The sequence below is a fragment of the Symphalangus syndactylus genome, chromosome 20, assembly GCF_028878055.3.
Source record: "Symphalangus syndactylus isolate Jambi chromosome 20, NHGRI_mSymSyn1-v2.1_pri, whole genome shotgun sequence".
NCBI classification, from domain to species: Eukaryota; Metazoa; Chordata; class Mammalia; order Primates; family Hylobatidae; genus Symphalangus; species Symphalangus syndactylus.
In genome coordinates, this window is record NC_072442.2 from 30,576,348 (window position 1) to 30,583,555 (window position 7,208).

General features: G+C 38.2%; 2 long non-coding RNA genes across 2 annotated transcripts; both read left to right on the forward strand.

The window, feature by feature from the left end:
* The first annotated feature begins 1,411 nt into the window (after positions 1-1,411).
* Positions 1,412-2,661, forward strand: LOC134735318 (uncharacterized). The gene is made up of 3 exons (XR_010118396.1): positions 1,412-1,645; positions 1,747-1,816; positions 2,599-2,661. It is a non-coding gene; the product is annotated as an uncharacterized lncRNA (long non-coding RNA).
* Positions 2,662-3,813: 1,152 nt separating this feature from the next.
* Positions 3,814-4,712, forward strand: LOC134735319 (uncharacterized). The gene is made up of 3 exons (XR_010118397.1): positions 3,814-3,864; positions 3,966-4,035; positions 4,649-4,712. It is a non-coding gene; the product is annotated as an uncharacterized lncRNA (long non-coding RNA).
* Positions 4,713-7,208: the final 2,496 nt, after the last annotated feature.

Genomic DNA, 7,208 nt, shown 5'->3' on the forward strand with positions numbered 1-7,208 from the left:
TAGTTTTTATTTGAGGATATTCCTTTTTCCACTATAGGCCCCTTAGCGCTCCGAATGTCCACTTGCAGTTTCTACAGAAAGAGTGTTTCAGAACTGCTCAATCAAATGTAAGTTTCAACTCTGTTAGTTCAATACACAGAACAGATACAAGTGTTGCAAAATTCTTCTGTGTAGTTTTTATTTGAAGGTATTTCTTTTTCCACTATAGGCCCCTTAGTGCTTCGAATTTCCACTTGCAGTTTGTACAGAAAGAGTGTTTCAGAACTGCTCAATCAAAAGTAAGGTTCAACTCTGGTAGTTGAATGCACACAACAGAAAGAAGATTCGCAGAATGCTTCTGTGTAGTTTTTATTTGAAGATATTCCTTTTTCCACTATAGGCCCCTTAGCGCTCTGAATGTCCGCTTGCAGTTTCTACAGAAAGAGTGTTTCAGAACTGCTCAATCAAATGTACGTTTCAACTCTGTTAGTTGAATACACAGAAGAGATACAAGTGTTTCAAAATGCTTCTGTGTAGTTTTTATTTGAAGGTATTTCTTTTTCCACTATAAGCCCCTTAGTGCTTTGAATTTCCACTTGCAGTTTGTACAGAAAGAGTTTTTCAGAACTGCTGAATCAAAGGTAAGGTTCAACTCTGTTAACTGAATGCACAGAACAGAAAGAAGTTACGCTGAAGGATTCTGTGTAGTTTTTTTTTGAAGATATTACTTTTTCCACTATAGGCCCCTTAGCGCTCTGAATGTCCGCTTGCAGTTTCTACAGAAAGAGTGTTTCAGAACTGCTAAATCAAAAGTAAGGTTCAAATCTGTTAGTTGAATGCAGAGAACAGAAAGAAGTTTTGCAGAATGCTTCTGTTTAGTTTTTATTTGAAGATATTCCTTTTTCCACTATAGGCCCCTCAGCGCTCCGAATGTCCGCTTGCAGTTTCTACAGAAAGAGTGTTTCACAACTACACAATCAAAAGTAAGGTTCAACCCTGTTAGTTGAATGCACAGAACAGAAAGACGTTTCGCAGAATGCTTCTGTGTATTTTTCATTTGAAGTTATTTCGTTTTCTACTATAGGCCCCTTAGCGCTCGGAATGTCCGCTTGCAGTTTCTACAGAAAGATCGTTTCAGACCTGCACAAGAAAATGTAAGTTTCAACTCTGTCAGTTGAATGCACAGAACAGATACAAGTTTTGCAGAATGCTTCTGGGTAGTTTTTATTTGAAGGTATTTCTTTTTCCACTATAGGCTCTTTAGATCTCCGAATTTCCGCTTGCAGTTTCTACAGAAAGAGCGTCTCAGAACTGCTCAATAAAAAGTAAGGTTCAACTCTGTTAGTTGAATGCACAGAACAGAAAGAAGTTTCGCAGAATGATTCTGTGTAGTTTTTTTTTAAAGATATTCCTTTTTCCACTGTAGGCTTCTCAGCGCTCCAAATGTCCCCGTGCAGTTTCTACAGAAAGAGTGTTTCAGAATTGCTGAATCAAAAGGGAGGTTCAACTCTGTGATTTGAATGCACAGAACTGAAGGAAGTTTCGCAGAATGCTTCTGTGTTGTTTTTATTTGAAGGCATCACTTTTTCCAATACAGGCCCCTTAGCGCTCCGAATATCCGCTTGCCGATTCTACAGAGAGAGTGTTTCAGAACTGCTGAATAAAAGTAAGTTTCAACTCTGTTAGTTGAATGCACAGAACAGAAAGAAGATTCACAGAATGCTTCTGTGTAATTTTTATTTGAAGATATTCCTTTTTCCACTCTAGGCCCCTTAGTGCTCCGATTGTCCGTTTGCAGTTTCTACAGAAAAAGTGCTTCAGAACTGCTCAATCAAAAGTAAGGTTCAACTCTGTGAGTTGAATGCGCAAAACAGAAAGAAGTTTCGCAGAATGCTTCTGTGTAGTTTTTTTTTGGAGATATTTTTTTTTCCACTGTAGGCCCCTTAGCACTCCGAATGTCTTCTTGCAGTTTCTACAGAAAGAGTGTTTCAGAACTGCGGAATCAAAAGAGAAGTTCAACTCTGCGAGTTGAATGCACAGAATGGAAGGAAGTTTCGCAGAATGTTTCTGTGTAGTTTTTATTTGAAGACATCCCTTTTTCCACTATAGGCCCCTTAGCGCTCCGAATGTCTGCTTGTCGATTGTTCAGAAAGAGTGTTTCATAACTGCTCAATCAAAAGTAAGATTCAACTCTGATAGTTGAATGCACAGAACAGAAAGAAGATTCGCAGAATGCTTCTAAGTAGTTTTTATTTGAAGATATTCCTTTTTCAACTATAGGACCCTTAGCCCTCCGAATGTCCACTTGCAATTTCTACTGAAAGAGTGTTTCAGAACTGCTGAATCAAAAGTAAGGTTCATCTCTGTTACTAGAATGCACACAACAGAAAGAAGTTTCGCAGAATGCTTCTGTGTAGTTTTTATTTGTAGATATTTCCTTTTCCAGTATAGGCCCCTTAGGGCTCCGAAAGTGCACTTGCAGTCTCTGCAGAAATAGTGTTTCAGAACTGCTCAGTCAAAAGTAAAGTTCAACTCTGTTAGTGGAATGCACAGAACAGAAAGACATTTCGCAGAATGCTTCTCTTTAGTTTTTTGAAGGTATTCCTTTTCCCACTATAGGCCACTTTGCGCTCCGAATGTCCACTTGCAGTTTCTACAGAAAGAGTGTTTCAGAACTGCTCAACCAAAAGTAAGATTCACCTCTGTTATTTGAATGCACAGAACAGAAAGAAGTTTTGCAGAATTCTTCTGTGTAGTTTTTATTTCAAGATATTCCTTTTTCCACTATACACCTCTTAGCACTCCGAATGTCCGCTTGCAGTTTCTACAGAAAGAGTGTTTCAGAACTGCTCAATCAAATGTAAGTTTCAACTCTGTTAGTTGAATAAACAGAACAGATACAAGTGTTGCAAAATGCTTCTGTATAGTTTTTATTTGAAGGTATTTGTTTTACCACTATAGGCCCCTTAGCACTCCGAATTTCCGCTTGCAATTTCTACACAAAGAGAATCTCAGAACTGTTCAATCAAAACTAAGGTTCAACTCTGTTAGTTGAATGCCCACAACAGAAAGAAGTTTCGCAGAACGCCTCTGTGTAGTTTTTTTTTGAAGATATTTCTTTTTCCACTATAGGCCCCTTAGCTCTCCCAATGTCCACTTGCAGTTTTTACAGAAAGAGGATTTCAGAACTGCTGAATCAAATGTCAGGTTCAACTCTGTGTGTTGATTGCACAGAACAGAAGGAAGTTTCGCAGAATGCTTCTGTGTTGTTTTTATTTGAAGACATCACTTTTTCCAATATAGGTCCCTTAGCGCTCCGAATGTCCGCTTGCCGATTCTACAGAAAGAGTGTTTCAGAACTGCTGAATCAAAAGTAAGTTTCAACTCTGTTAGTTGAATGCACAGAACAGAAAGAAAATTCGCAGATCGCTTCTTTGTAACTTTTATTTGAAGATATTCCTTTTTCCACTCTAGGCCCCATAGTATTCCGAATGTCTGCCTGCAGTTCCTACAGAAAAAGTGTTTCAGAACTGCTCAATCAAAAGTAAGGTTCAACACTGTTATTTGAATGCACAGAAAAGAAAGAAGTTTCGCAGAATGCTTCTGTGTAGTTTTTATTTCAAGATATTCCTTTTTCCACTATAGGCCCCTTAGCGCTCTGAATGTCCGCTTGCAGTTTCTATAGAAAGAGTGTATCAGAACTGCTTAATCAAAAGTAAGGTTCAACTCTCTTAGTTGAAAGCACAGAACAGAAGAAGTTTCGCAGAATGCTTCTGTGTAGTTTTTATTTGAAGATAAACCTTTCTCCACTATAGGCCCCTTACAGCTGTGAATGTCGCCTTGCCGATACTACAGAAAGAGGGTTTGAGAACTGCTCAATCAAAAGTAAGTTTCAACTCTGTTAGTTGAATGCACAGAACAGGAAGAAGTATCACAGAATGCTTCTGTATACTTTTTATTTGAAGATATTCCTTTTTCCACTATAGGCCCCCTAGTGCTCCGAATGTCCGCTTGCAGTTTCTACAGAAAGAGTGTTTCAGAACTGCTCAACTAAAAGTAAGTTTCACCACTGTTAGTTGAATGCACAGAACAGAAAGAGGTTTCACAGAATGCTTCTGCGTAGTTTTTATTTCAAGATATTCCTTTTCCAACAGTAGGCCTCTTAGCGCTCCGAATGTGTGCTTGTAGTTTCTACAGAAAGAGTGTTTCAGAGCTGCTCAATCAAAAGTAAGTTTCAACACTGTTAGTTGAATACACAAAACAGAAAGAAGTTTCGCAGAATGCTTCTGTGTAGTAGTTTTTTGAAGACATTCCTTTTTCCACTATATTCGCCATAGCTCTCCGAATGTCCGCTTGCAGTTTCTACAGAAAGAGTGTTTCAGAACAGCTCAATCAAAAGTAAGGTTCAACTCTGTTAGTTGAATGCACAGAACAGAAGAAATTTCGCAGAATGCTTCTCTGTAGTTTTTATTTGAAGATATTCCTTTTTCCACTATAGGCCCCTTAGCGATACGAAAGTCCGCTTGGAGTTTCTACAGAAAGAGTGTTTCAGAACTGCTGAATCAAAAGTAACGTTCAACTCTGTGAGTTGAATGCACAGAAAAGAAAGGTGTTTCGCAGAATGCTTCCCTTTAGTTTTTATTTGAAGACATTACTTTTTCCTCTATAGGTCCCTTAGAGATCCGAATGTCCGCTTGCAGTTTCTACAGAAAGAGTGTTTCACAACTGCTCAATCAAAGGTAAGGTTCAACTCCGTTAGTTGAATGCACAGAACAGAAAGAAGTTTTGCAGAATGCTTCTGTGTAGTTTTTATTTCAAGATAATCCTTTTCCAACTATAGGCCTCTTAGCGCTCGGAATTTGTGCTTGCAGTTTCTACAGAAAGAGTGTTTCAGAACTGCTAAATCAAAAGTAAGGTTCAACTCTGTTAGTTGAATGCACAGAAGAGAAAGAAGTTTCACAGAATGCTTCTGTGTAGTTTTTATTTGAAGATATTCATTTTTCCACTATAGGCCCCTTAGAGCTCCGAATGTCCGCTTACAGTTTCTACAGATAGAGTGTTTCAGAACTGCTCAATCAAAAGCAAGGTTCAACTCTGTTAGTTGAATACACAGAAGAGAAAGAAGTTTCACAGAATGCTTCTGTGTACTAGTTTTTTGAAGATATTCATTTTTCCACTATTGGCCCAATAGCGCTCCGAATGTCCGCTTACAGTTTCTACAGATAGAGTGTTTCAGAACTGCTCAATCAAAAGTAAGGTTCAACTCTGTTAGTTGAATACACAGAAGAGAAAGAAGTTTCACAGAATGCTTCTGTGTACTAGTTTTTTGAAGATATTCGTTTTTCCCCTATTGGCCCAATAGCGCTCCGAATGTCGGCTTGCAGTTTCTACAGAAAGAGTGTTTCAGAACTGCTCAATCAAAAGTAAGGTTCAACTCTGTTAGTTGAATGCACAGAACAGAAAGAAGTTTCGCAGAATTCTTCTGTGTAGTTTTTATTTGAAGATATTCCTTTTTCCACTATATGCACCCTAGCGCTCCGAATGTCTGCTTGCAGTTTCTACAGAAAGAGTGTTTCAGAACTGCTCAATCAAAAGTAAGGTTCAACTCTGTTACTTGAATCCACAGAACAGAAAGTACATTCGCAGAATGCTTCTGTGTAGTTTTTATTTGAAGATTTTCCTTTTTTCGCTATAGGCCCCCTAGCACTCGGAATGTCCGCTTGCAGTTTCTACAGAAAGAGTTTTTCACAACTGCTGAATAAAAAGTAAGTTTCAACTCTGATAGTTGAATGCACAGAAGAGAAAGAAGTTTGACAGAATGCTTCTGTCTAGATTTTATATCAAGATATTCCTTTTTCCACTATAGGCCTCTTATCGCTCAGAATGTCCGCTTGCAGTTTCTACAGAAAGAGTGTTTCAGAACTGCTCAATGAAAAGTAAGGTTCAACCCTGTTACTTGAATGCACAGAACAGAAAGAAGATTTGCAGAATGCTTCTGTGTAGTTTTTACTTGAAGATATTCCTTTTTCCACTATAGGCCCCTTAGAGCTCTCAATGTCCGCTTGCAGTTTCTACATAATGAGTGTTTCAGAAATGCTCAATCAAAAGTAAGGTTCAAGTCTGTTAGTTGAATGCACAAAACAGAAAGAAGTTTCGCAGAATGCTTCTGTGTAGCTTGCATTTGAAAATATTCCTTTTTCCACTATAGGCCCCTTTGCGATCTGAATTTCCACTTGCAGATTCTACAGAAAGAGTGTTTCAGAACTGCTCAATCAAAAGTAAGGTTCAACACTGTTAGTTGAATGCACAGAACAGAAAGAAGTTTCACAGAATGCTTCTGTGTAGTTTTTGTTTGAAGATATTCCTTTTTCCACTATTGGCCGTTAGCGCTCCGAATGTCTGCTTACAATTTCTACAGATAGAGTGTTTCCGAAATGCTCAATCAAAAGTAAGGCAACTCTGTGAGTTAAATGCACAGAACAGAAAAAAGTTTCGCTGAATGCTTTGTTTAGTTTTTATTTGAAGATATTACTTTTTCCACTATAGGCCCCTTATCGCTCCTAATGTCCGCTTGCAGTTTCTACAGAAAGATTGTTTCACAACTGCTCAATCAAAACTAACGTTCAATTCTGTTAGTTGAATGCACAGAACAGAAAGATGTTTTGCAGAATGCTTCTGTGTAATTTTCATTTGAAGCTATTTCTTTTTTTAATATAGGCCCCTTAGCGCTCCGAATGTCCGCTTGCAGTTTCTACAGAGAGTGTTTCAGAACTGCTCAATCAAATGTAAGTTTCAACTCTGTTAGTTGAACACACAGAAGAGATACAAGTTTTGCAGAATGCTTCTGTGTAGTTTTTATTTGAATACATTCCTTTTTCCACTAGAGGCCCCTTAAGTCTCCGAATGTGCACTTGCAGTTTCTACAGAAAGACTGTTTCAGAACTGCTCAATCAAAAGTAAGGTTCAACACTGTTAGTTGAATGCACAGAACAGAAAGAAGTTTCGCAGAATGCTTCTGTGTAGTTTTTTGAAGATATTCCTTTTTCCACTATAGGCCTCCTAGCGCTCCGAATGTCCACTTGCAGTTTCTACAGAAAGAATATTTCAGAACTGCTCAATCAAAGTAAGGTTCAACTCTGTTAGTTGAATACACAGAACAGAAACAAGTTTCGGAGAATGCTTCTGTGTAGTAATTTTTTGAAGATATTCGTTTTTCCACAATAGGCCCC